We start from the raw sequence: 21,232 nt of genomic DNA, 5'->3' as shown, positions 1-21,232 counted from the left end.
ATCCTTCACCATCACAAACCCCAAGACGACAGTCACTTCCTTCAGGATTCAGGTCACCACCATTTACCCATATGTTCTCTCCTTTGTTGGTGAGAGTTAAGCCCCAAGTTGCAGTGCATTGTATTCTCAAACTTCCAAGAGATGAAATTACCTCCAAAACATAATGTATCGGGTGCTTTTTGTCAGATTAGAGCTCCCAGCGGCATGCAGAGGCTGCACTGTCCCTACCCTCCCATCAAGGCAATCTCGTTTCCATGCCAACTTTAAGTTTGTATTGAGAAGTCATCATCCATGTTCCTTTTCTGGATAAATGTTTTACAATATCCCTACCTTTTATCCTTACAAAAATGTTCCATTTGTTATTAACTTAAGAAACACTTATTAAGCATCTATACTGTATTAGTTTTCTAGAGCTACTTCCAACAAAGTACCACAGAGTGGGTGGCTTAACCAACAGAAATTATTTTGTAAGAGTTCTGGAGGCTGCAAGCCTGAGATTATGGTGTTGGCAGGGTTAGTTCCTTCTGGCTGAGAACTAGGGATCTGTTCCAGGCCTGTCTCCTTGACTTGTGCATGGTGGTCTTCTCCCTCTGTCTTTATATCATGTTCCCTATATTTGTGTCTGTATCTAAATTTCCTCTTCTTATAAAGACACCCATCATATTGGATTAGGGTCCATCCTAATGACTTCAATTTAACTTAATTTTCTCTGTTAAGGCCCTATCTCCAAATATGGTCACATTCTGAGGTACTTGAGGGCTAAGGCTTCAACATGTGAATTTTGAGGGACACAATTCAACACATCCTATGAGCTAGGCCCTGGGAATACAGCAATGAATGAAACAAAGCCCCTGCCCTCATGGAATTTATTCACGCTCTGGTGGGAACTTGGAGGATGAACAATAAACCATAAATAGATGTTGTAATGCCAGATAGTGCCATCTAGAATCTAACCCAGCCAGGAGATGGGGGGTAACAGATAGGGGATGGAGCTGGGAGGGCTGAACTTCTAGATGAGGTCACATTTCAACAGAGACATGAGTAAAGTGAGGGGCAAGCCAGCCATGTGATTGTATAGGATGGCATGCACTCCAGGTAGAGGGAATGGCCAGGGCAAGACCTGAGGCTGGGGCATGCTTGGCATGTTTAAGAAACAGGAAGGAAGAAGTTGAGTAACGGAAATGACATCAGAGAGTGTAGGCTCTTATAAAGATTTGGATTTTATTCTAAGTAGTATGGAAAGTATTATAATTTAAAGGTTACAAACAGGGAACTGACATGAGAAAGAAAATTGTACCAAAATTGGATTTTATGAAATATAATGTACAACCCTTTCTGGGAAATATATGCCATCCGTAAAAAAAAAAAAAAAAATGCCTAAACAACTTTCTGGTAGACGTTATTGAAACTAAGACTTACTTCTGGAAATTCCATCACACACCTACCTGACAGTGGGCCTTGTGAGGACCCTAATAGTCTCATCGTCTTCAATTAAACATTCACATAAAATATCGCTACCAAAAGGGAGCCTTTGAATTGGCTTTTTCAGAAGCCTCTTCCCTCGTGGCAGTTTGAAATTAAACTTTGACACATGCTTTGTCATCAATTTGTCCAAGAAGTTGCTTTAACGAAGAGAATCATATTTACATTTTGAGAGATCACTCTGCATACTGGATAATTCACTGTAGCATTTTCGTCTGAGTGTGTAACTTCTTCTATTATACCTGTTTCTTTTGCATATTCCAAGCACAGTTTTCTTAATTGTGCTAGTTCTTTTCAAATCTAAATTGACTACTCAGGTCCTCTGTCTCTATATAGTCTATTTAAGTTACAAGAAGCTAAGTGGTTACAAAATATCTGAAATGCCAAAGCAAGTCCATTTATAATACAAACTGACCTTTCTGTATCAATGAATAAAAAGCTTCTTAAATGCTCTAGTTTTCTAGTTTCCCTCTTTAAAATCATTAAAAGTCAACAATAGTTTGGAGAATACATAACCAATCAAATAAAATGGATTATTCCTCTCCTACTAAAAAAGAAAGACAAAGACTGAGTTTTACTTATGTGATTTACATTTTCTGAGCAAAACATAACATTAGCATTCACTAAGGGAGCCCTAATAAACATCAAAGAGATATCACACTGTCAGCAGAAGTCACTTTTTGTATCAACTGATAATAGTGGTATTCTTTTGTTTCAAATTTTAGAGTAAGTCTTATTAATGAAAAAGGGAAAACTACAGGTCCTTAGATGAACTATGGCTTTTTATAAGGTTTGATTTTGTGTATGTATGTAAAATTTATGAAAATGTCTCCTAATAAATGAGATACAGAAAGAGGAAGTTTTTAAAAAGTCAAATCATATCCAGAGATACGTATTTCCCCTCTCACCAGGATGGGCAAGTAGAATGTTATTGGGGTTTTATCTCTTCCCAGTGGTCCTGGGAACAAGGCTGGGGCAGGTCCCTTGTTGCCATTTTTTATTGAACTCTCCGACCCCTGCCCACACACACACACACACACCACCACCAACAACAACAACTATGTTTATGAAAGAGTAAGTACCTGCTGCAAATATAAATTTATTAGTTAGTCGAGATTTTAGTCGATTATGGAATCCAAAGAACAAATGAGTGAGGGACACAGGGATGGGATAGGAAAGAAAGGCAGCAAAGAAGGGAGAGGGAAAAGGGACAAAGAAGGAAGGTAAAACTTGTTTAAAATTTTAATAAAGAGTCAGTATGTGCAAGTAAATTGCACTCAAAAGATTATTTGCTTGAAAATAAAATCACATGAACACATTCAAATTGGAAATTATTAGTGCCACATTAAGCAACTGGGAAATTAAGGGGCTTGCACTGACAGGCCGCATATATACTAAAAGTTGGAACTTGGAAATCAGTAATTAATGTCATAGCAGTGATGCATTTTTTTTTTTTTTCAAACAAATTGCACCATTTTTGTTTAGAGATTTCAAGCTTTCTGTATGCAATGTTACTGCTGGTCTTTGGTAATCCAAGCTAAATATTTCTAAAGTGTATTAAATAACATACCGAGTCCCCCTATATTTCCAAAATTCTAAATATAGAGCGTTATAAAAAATGCTTTTACTGTATTGGCTGGTTTTTATTTAATAACTCTTATTTAATAGTCAAATTTTCACAAAATCCCCTTAAATTTGATACTTCCATTCTTGTGAAGATATTTCATTTTTGCATTCTCAGTCCTCAGTCAAAAATCTACAAAGCACTGTGAGTTACAGTGCAGGAGTCAGAAGCGTAACTTCACACATGCCATGCTTCGTGGAGGTCAGACACTCCCTAAAATGTACAACTGTAGCTTTCAAGAACCCTAGCATTCTCCCACAAAGCCATGATTGTGGATCTTCGGGGTCATAATCCTGGTGTGTAAAGATTGGGACTGAGTTAGGTTAAGGGGTCAAAGAAAAAAATTGTTCTCCCATATACATCAAATGCAAATGGCATGTGTATTCATACCAAAAAAAGGTATCAAGTGTTTTGACATTATTACAAGTTAAAATACTTGATACCTTTTTTTGGGCTAAGTCACTTGGCATGCCATGGGTTAATTGAAATCTTTGGAAATGTTTAGAATAACACTGCCAAGCTCAGCCTACCTCAAGCGCTGAGGTTTTTTTTTGATATTGACTACAGAATTAGGAACCAATTATCCATTTTCAAATTTTAAGGTAATTGCAAAGATAGAGATACTGAAAATAATTGCTTGGTTCACGTGCTGTCCGCCATCCTGAGTTTGCTGGCGCTTCCACTGTACTTCCTTGTCAAAGTGGGATGTAAGCCAATCCCTGGGAACACTCACTTATCCCCCCTTTGTTATACTGTAGAAAGTTAAGTGGTAGATTCATTGAACTAAAATAGCATCGATAAACACTACCAAACTCGTTTTTAAAATCAATAGGCATCCAGCAGGCATTTCTACTGAACATTTAAGTGAAAATTTAAATGTGACCCAGGGATTCTTCTTGTTTTATTCATGTTTATTGTTTAAATATTGCATTTATAGCCTAACTGTGGTTACCCTAACCTGATTTCTGTCTTGAGAAGTTGTCACTCAGGCAATCTATAGGCCCAGGTCTCCAAATTAGATCACTCTCTCAATTCACAAGAAACAATTGATGGTCTTGTCTCGTAAAATAATAGTGGTTTCAAATCTCCCTTCCTCTTCCATCCACTCCCATCTATCTCCAACTCTTTCCCGGGGTAGTTGTCCTCAGAGAATGACAGCAGCTACTGACCTCTCTGTAGCAGACAGTTGAAGACGTGTAACAGCCTGGCCTGAGAGGCCAGCAACAGTATTGACTGAATCACCAGGGATGTGCTCTGGCTCCTGAGTGCAGAACACACGCGCGCACACACGGTCACCACTAGGGCTCATGGAACTTTTCCTCAGAGGAACAAAAACCCAGGTATTTGTCTAAGTTCTTGAGCTTTGGGAAAGTCATTCACTTAATTAAGCTTTTTAGTGTCTTTTTAAAACATTTTTTAAGTATTCAAAAAATTATTAGGGAATAGTTAAGGTATACAAAAGGTATAAAAAGAATATAATAAATACCTGTGAAATTATCACCTACCTTTAAAAATAGCATTACCATTGCAGTTGAAGCCCCCTGTGTACCCCTTCCAGATAGAGAAGATAATTCCATTCCCCAATAAATTCTGATATTGTCTTTCCCCTTCCGAGACAATGCCAAAGTTCTATGTCAGTGGTAAACAATAAAAAAAATTCTATCAACAGGTTGTGTTGGTGATATTTGGGGAGCTGAAATGTGCATGTAAGAGGAATATTAACATTTTCAACATGTGACATGACAGCAAAAACTTTGAGAAGCATGGCTATTAGGTGTGATCAAACAATATGATGAACGTTTAAATTTTTTAAAATTATTACAGTAAAAGACACTGTAATTTTTGAGGGGGAAACGTCATTATTCCCCCTCAAAACACTCCCCATCGCTTCAAACACACTTATCCCATTGTTCTTGCCACTTTCTGAAACAGTTCTGGAAGTCCTCTTTCGTGTCTTTAGTTGCACAGTCATGGCTGCCTCGATGTTCTGAATCGATTCAAAATGTTTTCCTTTCATGGTCATTTTGACTTTGGGGAAGAGCCAGAAGTTGCACGGTGCCAGATCCAGTGAATAAGGTGGATGAGGACACACCGGGTGTTAATGGCAATGTGTCTTTTACTGTAATAATTTCTTTTAAACATTCACTGTATTTTTTTATCACACCTCATATAAAGTACATACCTAGGTGTGGAATGGCTGGGTCTCAAAGTGCTTTATCAACTTTATTTATTGGCCAATTGTATCAATTTAAGCCTTGTTTTCTCATCTGTAAAATAAAATTGTTGCGCAAGATGATGTTTAAATTCTTTTTTTATCTTAAAAATGATTTTTTTTTAATTTAGGTTAAATAATATTTGACTGGAAATTTAAATGTGAACCTTTGGAAATGTAGCAGTTTTCCACACAACTGACTGTTCCATGAATGAAATTGTCATTTTCAAAGCTATCTCATTTATAAGTAGATTCTCATCAATAAAGATTCAACCTTAAATATTTCTTTTTTTTAAGTTTATTGGGGTGACAATTGTTAGTAAAATTACATAGATTTCAGGTGTAAAATTCTGTACTACATCATCTATAAATCCCATTGTGTGTTCACCACCCAGAGTCAGTTCTCCTTCCATCACCATATATTTGATCCCCCTTACCCTCATCTCCCACCCCCCACCCCCCTTACCCTCTGGTAACCACTAAACTATTGTCTGTGTCTATGAGTTTCTGTTTCTCATTTGTTTGTCTTGTTCTTTTGTTGTTTTTGGTTTATATACCACATATCAGTGAAATCACATGGTTCTCTGCTTTTTCTGTCTGACTTATTTCGCTCAGCATTATACTCTCAAGATCCATCCATGTTGTCACAAATGTTCCTATATCATCTTTTCTTACCACCGAATAGTATTCCATTGTGTATATATACCACAACTTCTTTATCCATTCATCTATCGAAGGACATTTTTGTTGTTTCCATGTCTTGGCCACCATAAACAAAGCTGCAATGAACATTGGAGGACACGTGTCTTTATGGATAAATGTTTTCAGATTTTTTGGGTAGATACCCAGGAGAGGGATTGCTGGGTCATATGGTAATTCTATTCGTAATTTTTTGAGGAACCTCCACACTGCCTTCCATAACGGCTGTACCAGTCTGCATTCCCACCAACAATGTATGAGGGTTCCTTTTTCTCCACAGCCTCTCCAACACTTGTTACTATTTGTCTTGTTGATGATACCCATTCTGACTGGGGTGAGGTGATATCTCATTGTGGTTTTTATTTGCATTTCTCTGATGATTAGTGATGTTGAGCATTTTTTCATGTCTATTTGCCATTTGTATCTCCTTTTGGAGAAATGTCTCTTCAGGTCGTCTGCCCATTTTTCAATTGGGTTGTTTGATTTTTTGTTGTTGAGTTGCATGAGTTCCTTGTATACTTTGGATATTACCCTTTCATCAGAGGCACTGTTTGCAAAAATCTTCTCCCATTCAGTTAGTTACCTCTTTTTTTCTCGATGGGTTCTTTTGCTGTGCAGAAGCTTTTAAGTTTCATATAGTCTCCTTCATTTATTTTAGCTTTTACTTCCTTTGCCTTTGGAGTCAAATTCATAAAATGCTCTTTGAACCCAAGGTCCATAATTTTAGTACCTATGTTTTCTTCTATGCAGTTTATTGTTTCAGGTCTTATACTTAAGTCTTTGATCCATTTTGAATTAATTTTGGTACATGGTAACAAATAGCAGTCCAGTTTCATTCTTTTGCGCATGGCTATCCAACTCTGCCAGCACCATTTACTGAAGAGGCTGTCTTTTCTCCATTGTGTGTTTTTTGCTTCTTTGTCAAGAATTATCTGTCCATATTTATGTGGTTTTATTTCTGAGCTCTCAATTCTATTCCATTGGTCTACGTGTCTGTTTTCCTGCCAATACCATGCTGTTTTGATCACTGTTGCCCTGTAGTACAAGCTAAGTCAGGGAGTGTGATACCTCCAGTATTGTTCTTTTTTCTGAAGATTGCTTTGGCTATTCGAGGTCTTTTGTTGTTCCAAACAAATCTGATGATTTTTTTGTTCTACTTCTTTAAAAAATGCCATTGGGATTTTGATGGGGATTGCATTAAATCTGTATATTACTTTGGGTAATATGGCCATTTTAACTATGTTGATTCTTCCAATCCATGAGCATGGAATGTCTTTCCATTTCTTTGTGTCTTCTTCCATTTCTTTTAAAAATGTCTTGTAGTTTTCAGCATATAGTTCTTTCACATCCTTGGTTAAGTTTATTCCTAGGTATTTTATTCTTTTTGCTGCAATTGCAAAAGGAATTGTTTTTTGTATTTCTTTTTCAGAGATTTCATTGTTAGTATATAGGAATGCAATGGACTTTTGTACGTTGATTTTGTAGCCGGCAACTTTACTGTATTCGTTGATTGTTTCTAATAGCTTTTTGGTGGAGTCTTTAGGGATTTCTATAATACAGCATCATGTCATCTGCAAAGAGTGACAATTTAACTTCTTCATTCCCAATTTGGATGCCTTTTATTTCTTTCTCTTGCCTGATTGCTCTGGCAAGGACTTTCAACACTATGTTGAACACCAGAGGTGATAGGGGACAGCCCTGTCGTGTTCCTGAACGTAGAGCAAAGGGCTTCAGTTTTTCACCATTAATTATGAGATTAGCAGAGGGTTTGTCATAGATGACCTTTATTATGTTAAGGTATTTTCCTTCTATACCTATTTTATTAAGTGTTTTAATCATAAGTGGATGTTGTATCTTGTCAAATGCTTTTTCTGCATCAATTGATATAATCATATGATTTTTGTCCTTTATTTTGTTTATGTGATGTATCACATTGATGGATTTGCGTATGTTGAACCATCCTTGTGCCCCGGGGATGAACCCCACTTGGTCGTGATGAATAATCTTTTTAATGCACCATTGTATTCGATTTGCTAGAATTTTGTTTAGGATTTTTGCATCTGTATTCATCAGAGATATTGGTCTGTAGTTTTCTTTTTTTGTGTTGTCCTCACCAGGTTTTGGTATCAGGGTAATGTTGGCCTCATAAAATGAGTTAGGGAGTACTGTCTCTTCTTCAATTTTTTGGAAGAGTTTGAGCAGGATTGGTGTTAGATCCTGTTTGAAGGTTTGGTAGAATTCACTAGTGAAGCCATCTGGTCCAGGAGTTTTGCTTTTGGGAAGGTTTTGGATAACTGATTCAATTTCGTTACTGGTGATCGGTCTGTTTAGATTTTCCAGTTCTTCATGGTTCAGCCTAGGAAGGGTATATGTTTCTAAGAACTTGTCCATTTCTTCTAGGTTATTGAATTTGGTGGAATATAGTCCTTCATAGTATTTTTGGATGATCCTTTGTATTTCTGTGGCACCCGTGATAACTTCCCCTTTTTCACTTCTGATTTTGTTAATTAGTGTCTTCTCTCTTTTTATCTTAGTGAGTCTAGCCAAGGGTTTGTCAATTTTGTTAATCTTTTCAAAAAGATTTGTTAATCTTTTCAAATCTTTTCTATTTGTATTTGTCCCTATACAAATAGAACAAATTTTTTCTATTGTCTTTTTGTTCTCTGTTTCATTTAGTTCTGCTCTGATTTTTATTTCCTTTATTCTGCTGACCTTGGGTTTCATTTGTTCTTCTTTTTCTAGTTCTTTAAGATGTAACATGAGGTTATTTATTTGAGATTTTTATTGTTTCTTAAGATAGGCCTGTAATGATATATATCTCCCTCTTAAAACTGCTTTCGCTGCATCCCAAAAATTTTGGTAGGATGTATTTTCATTGTAATTTGTTTCTATGTATCTTTTGATCTCTCCTCTTATTTCTTCTTTGACCCAGTCATTCTTTAAAAGTATCCATGTATTTTTTTTTTTTTCTGCTTTCTTGTTGCAGTTGATATCCAATTTCAAAGCCTTGTGATCAGAGAATATGCTTGGTATGACTTCAATATTCTTAAATTTTCTGAGGCTGATTTTCTGTCCCAATATATGGTCTATCCTTGAGAATGTTCCATGTACACTAGAAAAGAATGTATAGTCTGATGTTTTAGGATGAAGTGCTCTATATATGTCAATTATGTCCATTTCATCTAATGTGTCATTTAGGGCTGCTATTTCGTTATTTATTTCCTGTTTGGATGATCTATCCATAGCTGTCAATGATGTATTTAAGTCCCCTAATATAATTGTGTTTTGGTCAATTTCTCCCTTTAGTTCTGTTAGCAGTTGCTTGGTATATTTCGGTGCTCCCTCATTGGGGGCATAAATATTGATGACTGTTATGTCTTCTTGTTGTATAGTTCACTCTACCATTATGAAATGTCCATCTTTGTCTCTTGTTACCTTTTTCACCCTGAAGTCTGTTTCATCTGATATCAGTATGGCTACACCTGATTTTCTCTGGATACCATTTGCGTGGAGTGTCAATTTCCACCCTTTCACTTTGAGTCTATGCTTATCCTTGTAGCTGAGATGTGTCTCTTGGAGACAGCATGGGTTGGGTTTAGTTTTTTGATCCAATCTGCTACTATGTGCCTTTTTATTGGTGAGTTCAGTCCACTTACATTTAGGGTGATTATTGATATGTGAGGATTTCCTGTCATTCTATCTTTAGTTTTCTGGTAAGGCTGTGTCTCCATTGTTTCTTTGCCTTTTTGTTGTTGTTTATTATTTCTGTGTGGTGGTATTCTATGATGTTTCCCTCTGTTTCTTCTTTTATTACAGTACATATTTCAGTTCTAGATTTTTTTTGAGTGGTTACCCTTAAGTTTATGTAAAAGAAAGTTTGATATTTAGAGTATTCCATTTTCTTCAGCATGCTTACTTTCTCTATTCCCATATTCCGGTTCAGGCCTTGACTCTCCCCCTTTTTATGTTTTGGTTGCCATAAATTGTACCTGTTGATGGTGGTCGAATAACCTCCTTTAGTATTTCTTATAGTGCAGGTCGTATATTAGAAAATTCCCTCAGCTTCTGTATGTCTGGAAAGGTCTTTATTCCTCCTTCATATCTAAAAGATATCTTTGCTGGATATATTATTCTTGGCTCATAATTTCTCTCTTTCAATGGTTTGAATATTTGGTTCCACTCCCTCCTGGCTTGTAGAGTTTCTGCTGAAAAATCTGATGATAATCTAATGGGCTTTCCTTTATAGATTACTGTCTTCTTTTCCCTGGCTGCCTTGAGGATTCTTTCTTTGTCGTTGATTTTAGACAGCTTCAATACAATGTGCCTTGGAGAAGGCCTGTTGGGATTGAGGTAATTAGGTGTTCCTTTTGCTTCTTGGATTCGAAGATCCAGTTCTGTCCACAAGTTGGGAAGTTCTCATCGACAATTTATTTGAATATATTCTCTGTTCCCTTCTCTCTTTCTTCTCCTTTTGGTATGCCTATTATTCTTATATTGCTCTTTCTGATGGAGTCAGAAAGTTCTTTTTTAATAAGAAAAAAAAAACGATTACCATGAAATCAAATCAACTTTTTTTTAAAGATTTTATTGGGGAAGGGGACCAGGATTTTATTGGGGAACAGTGTGTACTTCCAGGACTTTTTTCCAAGTCAAGTTGTTGTCCTTTCAATCTTAGTTGTGGCAGGCACAGCTCAGCTCTAAGTCCAGTTGTTGTTCCTAGTTGCAGGGGGCGCAGCCCACCATCCCTTGCGGGAGTCGAACTGGCAACCTTTTGGTTGAGAGGATGTTCTCCAAACAACTGAGCCATCCGGGAGCTTAGCGGCAGGTCAGCTCAGGGTGCCATGTTCAATCTTAGTTGCAGAGGGCGGAGCCCACCATCCCTTGCATGACTCGAGGAGTTGAACTGGCAACCTTGTGGTTGAGAGCCCACTGGCCCATGTGGGAAACGAACTGGCAGCCTTTGGAGTTAGGAGTACAGAGCGCTAACCACCTGAGCCACTGGGCCAGCCCCAAGTCAGAAAGTTCTTGTAGGGTTCTTTCATTTCTTTTAAGTCTCAAGTCTCTTTCTTCTTCCATCCATGTAATTTCCAGGTTTCTATCTTCAATGTCACTGATTCTTTCCTCCATCTGATCAACTCTACTACCTAAGCTGGCTATTTCATTCTTACTTTCTTCTATTGAGTTCTTAATCTCCAGAAATTCTATTTGGTTCTTTTTTAAAATTTCAATCTCTTTTGTAAAATGCTCATGTTTTTCTTTGATTGTGTTTCTGAGTTCATTAAACTGCCTTTCTGTGTTTTGTTGCCTCTCATTGAGTTATTTCAGAACTGCAATCTTGAATTCTCTGTCATTTAAGTCCCATATTTCCATATCTTTAAGTTCCTTTTCTGGAGACTTTTCACTTTTTTTCTGAGCTGTCTTGCTGTCTTGGTTATTCATGGCAATTACTGATTTATTATTTCTCTTCCTAGACATCTACAGGAGTGGCTTCTACAACAGGTTGATAGGAAGAGGTCTTTCTTTTGTTTTCCAGTACTTGTTGGTAGGATGTTTTATTTTCTCTCCAACTGCAGCCTTTTTTTCCCTCTCACTCGGTAGTGCTATGTTTTCTCTGCACTATTCCAGCTTCTCACACAATGGGGGGATTCCCTGGGAGACAGGCTTCTCCTCTATTAATAGTTCTCCTGGGTCACAGGGTGCAGTGTCCGTGTGGGTATGCGGAGACCTTTTGAAGTTCCAAAGCTCTTCCTCAAAAATGATTTTATCTTCTGATTTGTAATAGGAAATCATTCTAAGAACAAAAACATTACGTGTGTGTGCGTGTGTGTGTGTGTGTGTGTGTGTGTGTGTAGCAAAACCTTATCTACCTTATCTTGTAAGGTAAGGTATTTTTAAATGACTTTGATTAAGAAAGAAAATGAAGTATAGAAAAGTTATAGTGTTTTTCAGTGATCTGAGAAATAGAAAAAGGAACCAAGCTCCAAGCCTTCTCCAGAACATCCTATATGCCACACCTCTTTTCATAAGTTCTAGTGATAGGATATCCATAGCAACAATATCAAATACATGGCACATGTGCCAATTCTTCCTACTTCCTTGCCTTTGGCAGACATTACAAAGCAATCACCGCTTCATTCCACAGCACAAAGTCTATTTCAGAATCCTTCTCAACACACCACTCCAGACAGCCAATACCAAGCAATTCAGGTTGGTACTTAGGATACCACCTTTGTCTCTGCTTCTACCATCCAAGCAATCTGTTTTACTTTCTGCCTTCCCCAACTGCCATGCCATTCCTTCACTGGATGCTCTGATGATACTCTTTCCCGTTTTCTCACTTTGTCTACCCTCGTCATGGCCATTTTTAAAGTTAAATTCAAGTTGAATCCCTCCATGAAATGTTCTCCTGCAACTTTATATGATGATGACTTGTCCCATCATAAACTCTAGTGAAACTTCAGTCTGAGGCCATCTCCAGCGATCTGCCATTCTCCAAACATAAATGCTGTTTAGTGCTTCTGTGCCTTTGTATGTTTGCCTTAGACCTCGAATCTCTTCCTTTCTATTTCCAGCCTGGCCAATGCTAATCTCAAGATCAAGTTCAGGTGTCACCAGCTCTTTAAAGTCTGAAAGAAAGGGCCTCCTTCTTCAACAGTGAGGCATTTCCTTTCCTCAGCTCCCAAAGCACCCTGTGCTTTCCTCCATTACAGCAAGTATCCTATTGTCACGTAGCTGTTCAATTGTCTTTCTTCTCCAAGAGAGAATGAGTCCCTTGAGGGCTAGGATTTGCATTCACAAAATCTATCAAAGTACCAGGTGCAGGGTTAGTAATCAAGAAATATTTGCTGAGTTGAAATGAAATAAATTAGATTTACTTCAACCCATAAAACTAGTCTAAATTTTTCAGGAAAATCTCAGTTTCACAAAATTGTATTATTTTTATTGGACATAATTCATGATTATAGAACCATGATTTCATTTATATAATTGTGTCAGTCTTTTCTCATAAAGAAATTAACAGATCAGGAAAAAAGTTTTTGCCAGATTCTATGTCATCTTGGGTATGGGAACTATTGTCAGTGAATACAACAAATTGCACTTGCTGCAATTGGGAGCACGGCTGCAGCTGCTCGCCCCCTTCTGTAGCTCACCACCAAGTGTGAGGATGATCCCAGAGCAAGCAGACAATAGAGCTCCTGGTTGCTTTCTGACGTCTATATAGTCACCTGGAAGTAATATAGGGAAGGTGCATAAGGACTATTTTTACAAAACAAGAAACTAGGAGGTTGGATTCCAAGCCTGCTGCCACGTGCTGGAAGACACAGAACTCAGGCAGACGTTAATCAATCACACAGGACAAACCATCAAAAGGTTATTAAGCAAAGAGATTCCATTATGGCCATTCCTGTAGTTCAACTTACTATAAACAAAACACAGGTTGTGCCTTACAGAACTTAACGATAAACTTACCATTGTTTTTCTTTCTCCCTTTCCCCCATACCAATAAATTTTCCATGGAAACAGAAAACACATAGACCCTAGCCTGAGAAATGGAGGGAGTCTCTCTTCCACTAGGAATTAGAGACCGCCACTCTGTCTGTGGGGCAGTCTTTCTTTTCTTATTTACTCTCTGCTAAATAAACTTACTTTCACCTTAAACTCTATTGGCTCATATTTGAATTCTTTCCTATATGAAGCCAAGAACCCCACTCCAGGTGATTCGTCTCTTGCAAGCATCAAAAGGAAAGGAGGAAACACAATAACCATCTAATGAGGTTTGCCATTGCAATCAGGAACAATCTTCCAGGTCAGTGTAACTGTAAACGTGTAAGGACAAGTAGGGAAGAACCTGGTACTTTACTCAGTGCAAAAGTTGGATGCTTGAGAGAACACTAAAGAAAATAACTAATGAATTCTTTGGAACTGTATTGCAAAGTTGGTCAAGAGTAGAAAGGGGATGGAATCAGGTCTCTCCTTGAGTAATTGTTTTCTGCAGTCAGGTCATATTTTTAAAAGGAAAGCTGTGTGGGAGTTGGTGATGAAGATGAAGAGTAGCTGAGAGGCAGGACATTTCTACTCCCTTAGTTCTATTTTGCAGCCTATTTTTCAGATACTAAAGTTGGAGAAAGGAAATATTAGAATTAAAACGTCCTCTCCATAAAGATGAACAGCAGAAAAGATTCACTTTGACTATAAAGATTTAAGGATTATGTACAACTACTCCTAAAATGGGAAGACCAAGACCAATAGGGAATCACCAAACAATTGTCAGGTCATGCTCCATCAATTTCACTATAGGGTAGCCAAAGCAACTGGATCAATAATTTTAAAGTCCAACTCTGTTGTCTTGGAAACAAAATGGCTCACCCTTGTATGGAGCTGATCAATTGCTCAGCAATCAAATTGCAAATAATGCTCTCGCTGTACTGTATACAAGGCAATTGTTGGATGCAAGGGTAATTAGAATTCTAGGCAGGATTCCTATCACAGAAGATTAGAGATGTAACCAACACAAAGGATTAAGGTATTATATATTTGAAACTACACAATTTTCTATTTCTTTGGTCCCTTCCCAAACTCACAATTGCTTTCAACCAAGATGCACATTTAATTGGTTTCTCTGCAACCAGCAAGACTGCTTATTTTAATCTAGCAACTAAAGGTATGATTACAAATACTGCATTTTAATCACTTGTCATGTATTACAACTTCTGTAAAAGTTATACACATCTTTTTATATTGTATCCTTTTGAAAACAACATAAATAATTTGTTAGAGGGGCTAATTTTGAGGTAGCTAGAAATTTGCCACAGTCTTATACAGGAGGTCATGAGTGAGAATTCGAAATTTTAAAAATGTTAATGAAGCTGTTGGAAAGCAAAATGAAGGAAACAGAAGGTTTAAGGACACTGTACGTGCTCTTTAAGATATAAAGAAAAGCAAACAACTGGGGAAAAAACTTTCTTCCCTGCCCTAAAGACTAGGATTTGAAGAATTACAGTGAGTAAATAATTATGAGGAAGAAATAACCAAGAATTCCCAAACATGTATACCTCACTCTACCTCATTCCTCCTTTTATAATAGAAGAGGTGACCCGACCCCAAGCTAGTTCCATACTTTGGAAACTTCACTTTCCACCACCTGAAATTGCTCTCCTACATGAATCAACCTCTCCCTTTCCATTGGATCCTTCCCATCAACAATTGTGCATGTGTAAGATTATCACATCTTTAAAAACAAAAAATTCTATCATTATTACAGCATTCAATTCCTCTGCTGCCCTTTACAGCTAATCTCTTGAAAGAGTTGTCTAAACCCACGGTTTGTATTTTTCACTTCCCACTCACTAAAACGTATATCTATATGGCTTCTATGACCCACACACCATTGAAAAAGTATTTGACTTCCATGTCAATAAATCCAAAAACCACTTTTTAGTTTTCAGCCTACCTGACAGCCTGTGACATTGTCCAGCTAAATACCTTCCTTCCCTTGGATTCCATGCCACCCCATGCCCCTGGTTTTCCTCCCTCATCTCTGATCTCTTTGCCTTCTTTGCTCTTTTTCCCTTTAACAGACCCCATGAGATAGCTCAAGACTGTGCCCTCTACCACCTTCCTTTCTTATTTTCTTTTCTCTCCTTAGGGAATTTCATCCAGACCCATGCCTTTGACTAGCATTTCTAGTGCCTGAGACTCTCAAGATAAAACCTCTCCCTTGACCTCCGAAAAAATATATCTAATGCCCACTGTGAAATCTCCAATTGAATGGCTTGAAGGCATCTCAGTCTCAAACATAATCAAGACTAAATTCATGATCTTCCCCTAAAACTGAATCTTACTCCAGTGTTCTCAATATCAGTGGCACCAAGCCAGAATCCTTGCTTAAATATTTCTCAAATATGTCCATTGCTTGCTATATCCAAGGCCTCTCCCCTAATCCATGCTACCGTCATCTCTTGCAAAGGCTGCTGTAACGGCTTCCTAACTGGTCTTCCTACACTCTAACCCTCCTCTAGCATATTCTCCACATAGCAACCTGAGTGACATTTTCAAAAGCAGTCTGATGTTGGAAACACCATTATAAATACCATCATTGACTTCCCACAAATCATAAATTAAAGTTCAAAATCATCCATGTGGACTACGAGGTCCTGCATTTCTGGCCCCTACCCACCTTTGAAGCATCAAATACCAGCTTCTACCTTGTTCTTTGCTCTCCAACCCCATTGACCCCTGCCTTCAGTTCCTTGAGCTCAGCAATATTTTTCTACCACAAGGCTTTCACACATGCCATTCCCTCTGCACGGAATGTTCCTCTTCCTAGCCTCACTCCCACCTCCAGCCACATTTACAGCCTATTTTTTATGCTTCAGCTACACTATCACTTTCTCCCAGATTTCTTGCCAACATAAGTCAGGCTCCTGTGTTATACATTTTCATAGAAACTCATCCTTCCTTCAGAGAATTTAGCAATGTTTATAATTATACATTCATTAGTACAATCATTTGTTTAATGTCTCTCTCACGCCTGACTGAAAGCTCCATAGGATTAATTCTAGATCTGCTATTGTTCACCACTCTTTCCAAAGAGAGACTAACCAGCATATAAAGATCACTTAATAAATATGTTTAATAAAGAAGTGTTTTTAAAGTATTTCACCTATGTGTCATATTTCTGCCATTGAAAATGTGATAAAATATCCACGAATGTCTCTTGGATGACTCACAAACTACATTATGTGAAGGCAGGTATGATAAATGGAGCATAAGTGTTCTGTAAACTGGGGGATAACTGAGTCCATATTTTAAGGCAAAGAGTTGGAGAATCGATTGAACAATTCCCCAATAGCCACTGTGCTGACTGAGAGAAATTGCTGATGGGAATGTACAGTGACCATAAACGTGTGGAAGAAATAAAAGTATGTACTCTTTTTTGCATCTAACCCTCTCAATTTACAAAGTAGGTAAGTTCCAAAAAGGTAAAAAGACTTGTCCAAGCTCATGTAATGTAGGACCCAATAACACCACTTTATTTGTGTCTTTCCATGTACCTAATATTGGACTCTGTTCTCAGTGGACATATGATAAAGTATATTAATTAAAAGGAACATGGTAGGTACACAATAAAAATAATTCATTTAACACATATTTACGCAGCACATTCTATCTTTGGGGGCCTGGATAGGTACTGCAGAACTGAAAACAAGACAAACATGATATCTTCCCCCATGGACCTTACATTAATTAAGATAATTGTAGATTGTGAGAGTTGCTATAAAATATATAAACAAGGCAAGGTGACAGCCAGTAGTGACAGGAGGAAAAACAACAGCCACTTTTGATAGATTGGCCAGAGCAGACCTCACTGAGGAATGACACTGGAATTGAGACATAAAAGGGTAAGTGACCTTTGTGACACATGCCATTCTCGAACACTGCCTGCCACCCTTTGCATGGAGGGGGAGAGGTCACACAGAGGGGTGAAGGACAAGAGCTATAGGCTCAAAAACAAAGGCTGAGGGCCCAAGGACCAAGGCTTTAGGAGAGACCTTGCCATAATATATTTCTAGGGTAGTGGCAGGCAGCATTAAGATCCCCATCACAGGGATACTGGGCCTAAGGGGCTTCTCTCGGCCCACTTTGTTACCTATCTTCTTTACACTGTTCAATAGCCTTTCCCAGTGATTACATCATGTGATCATAGAACATCTCTGGGAGGATTACACAGCAGAAACCATGATCTTCATTGTACTGAGTCCCAAAACAGTTCAGGGACTTACTGAGCTCAGATAAATCGTCCAAGACAAATGAACCCCCATCCCAGGGACTTGACTTCCAAGTCCTACACCCTTTCCACAAAACCACATCAGATTTATTTTGTCCTCTACTGTGCTTTGGTTCACATCATAAATATCAAATAATGCTTCAATGTTTAATTCAGCTCATGCATTTTTGAGCACTTACTATATATTCTTGCTAGATACTGTGATGAAAGTGAAGGGCTCATGTAGCTAATCAAAGGAGCACGAAATAAAATCCCAAACTGTGTCTTGAATCTGTTCTCCTGTGCAGTCACTGCCCCTGCCTCTATTCTGACCGCTTCTTCTCCTAGTGCAAGAATCACCTGGTCTCCCTGTCTCTAGCTACTCCAGTCCTGCTACTGTCACCATCATCTGTATACACTTCAAAACTTGTCATTGTCTTCCCTGTAAACCTTGATGGCACCCCAATCACTTTGGCAGGGTTTTTTGATCCTGGTTACACAGAATTAACAGGGCTTAAACACCCAGTCCCTATCCCAAAAATTCCGACTTTAATTAGTCTGGGGTGGGGTCATCATTTTTTTTTTTTTTTTTAAATTTCCAGGTGACTTTAAAGTGCAGCCAAGGCTGAAAATCCCTGGCCTACCATATATAGTTAGATCTCCTGAGCATTGCATTTGAAGCCCTTCACAACTGAGCAACAACCTGTATTTCGTGTCTTATCTCTTCCCATTTATACTTGTTATTATAACAGTTTCTTAAGGTACCTGTCATCCCTGTTAGAGTGTGAGTCACTTAAGGGCAAAAACCCATCATTTGTCTCTGTATCCCTAGTATTCATCATAGTCCCTGACAAATAGTAGGTGCTTAGTGACTCTTGGTTGGATGGCTAGATGGAAAGTGAATGGATAGATGGCTATATTAATGAATAAATTCTGAAATGACCTGATCAGAGACCCAATGGCCTGTAATCCCATAGCTGAATTATCAGGACTAAGAACTAAGACTTCTATATCAAAATGCATCAACTATTTGCCCCAGAAAATTCTTGCCAAGGAAGATAAAAGTGTAAAGGCTGTAAACCCACCAATCTTAAAGTATTATAACTCAAATTTGCCCAATTCCAATCAGATCCCTGCATTGATATTCCAGCCACTTTCAACCAGAGCTATAAATTTTCACCTCTGATCTCTCTCTCCTAGGATCTTAGACATTATGAGGGGTGGGAGGTGTTCTCCCTATTTCAGTAAGTCATAAACTCAGCATTGTTTAACAGGCTATTCTAGTGTTCTTTTGGGGGTGTCAAGAATCAACACGTATGTTCTTTTCCTGTCTTACAGTGTAGCTTTGGGTAAGTCAGTTTCATTGTTAAATATCTCTAGATGTAAAACGAGTACAAGAACACTTACCACATGTCTTTCTCATGAAGTTTTTGGAAAAATGGAGTGTCCTATAATTCTATACCAATATCTACCCTAGGATCTAAAAGTATTTTATATTTGACAAGTGTAAATATATTACATGGTTAATAGCACTGCTTCTGAAAGTGGCAGAGGGAAGAATTTCATAGCTCCAAGTACCATGTTGTCAAACTCAGCATTCTCTAAATGCAATGACTTTATCATACCATTACATAAAAGCAATACAATGGGAAGAACTAGATGAAAATTAAGACCTTAAACTTGCTGCTAATTTCCTCATTAAGAACTAAAGAATACCTCCAAACTGCTGATTTCTTTATTTGACTTCATTAGAAAATTACACATGGATGGATTCATAATTACTCTTAAATTATAAGCACTGTTCATTAATGTTACCAAACTGAGGAGCAGTACAACTCTCTATGATATGTCAACTTAAAAATGCTGTGAAGCGAACTGTTAGCCTATGTTAATTATGTTGAACCTTTAACATTTTGGATTCTAAATGGTACTAATGTGTTTATAGACTTGCAATATTATGTCTTTACCCTTCACAGGAAGAGAAAACAAGATCTACCTACTGTTCATTACCTAAAAACAGGGTAGATAGAAAAAAAAAAAGTTACTACTACTTTTTTAAAAGATCACAAGCCAAGCTGCATTAGATTCCAATAAAATCAGATCACAGAACAGACCAGCATTAGAATTTCTGTGCATGGAAGTGATGGGTTGGGAAGTGTTCCTTTTCTGATTATTGTTGCCTGGGTATTTAAGATGCAAAGAAAAGGTTTAGAGAGTTAATGAGCTGATTCTTTAGAAAAAGACAACTATATTTCTAAGTTTATCCCTGAAAATTGGGGCATGTATAACTCAAAGTATGTAACTTGATATTCAAATAATAATACTGAATTTACTGGACAATGTAGAAAAAATGAGAGGAATGTGAGGTTTCTTGATGAACTTGAGTTAATTATTTTTGCTTGCCAAGATTTAGTGACACTAGATTTGTAATCACCAACATGTCCTGCAGGAACTCTGTAGTCTACAGGACCTTTCTAATTTGTACTAATTGACTAAAACACAATGAATTATAAAATTTTGTGAACTGGAGAAAGAAATATGATTATTAAGACTCCAAGGCAGTGAATCAAGCCAAGTATCTTCGTTTTACATAGAACCACGCCCTTCAACAGTGACCAGAACATATCCTAGCAACATAATAAGCTCTTCACTGATAACAAACATATAAAAGTTAAAGCAAATAACTGCTCATCCTAATTTTGTTTTGTATTTTATTCTTCATCCTGCTGCTAATTTGTAGCCCTAGTAAATTACTAACCTACCTTCATGTCTCCAGGTCTCTTTCCATAAAATTAAAGGGGATGTTGTGGGATGTTTAACAAGAAAAGCAAAAAGCGGGCCAGCCCAGTGGCTCAGGCAGTTGGAGCTCCGTGCTCCTAACTCCGAAGGTTGCCGGTTCAATTCCCACATGGGCCAGTGGGCTCTCAACCACAAGGTTGCCAGTTCAATTCCTCGACTCCCGCAAGGGATGGTGGGCTGTGCCCCCTGCAACTAGCAACGGCAACTGGACCTGGAGCTGAGCTGCGCCCTCCACAACTAAGACTGAAAGAACAACTTGAAGCTGAACAGAACCCTCCACAACTAAGCTTGAAAGGACAACAACTTGACTTGGAGAAAAGTCCTGGAAGTGCACACTGTTCCCCAATAAAGTCCTGTTCCCCTTCCCCAATAAAATCTTTAAAAAAAAAAAAAAAAAAGAAGAAGAAGACGAAGAAGAAGAAAAGCAAAGAGCTACACTAGGTTAATATTAATTTAACTCAAATTTAAAGTCAATAACAAAGAAGGGAAGGTTATGGTTTTTTTAAAAAATGAAAAGCTCAAACCTCCCATTACCCACCAACACTAGATTTCACTAAAACACAGCTTATTATTTGGTAGTCTCCAGAGACAGCCTTTAACCTCTCAATATAAAGCATTGTCAAAGCCCAGCCACACACAGCAAGAGTGT

Source organism: Rhinolophus sinicus, chromosome 7, assembly GCF_057876585.1.
Source record: "Rhinolophus sinicus isolate RSI-liver-muscle chromosome 7, RSI-T2T, whole genome shotgun sequence".
Lineage (NCBI taxonomy): Eukaryota > Metazoa > Chordata > Mammalia > Chiroptera > Rhinolophidae > Rhinolophus > Rhinolophus sinicus.
This window is presented reverse-complemented; position numbering follows the sequence as displayed.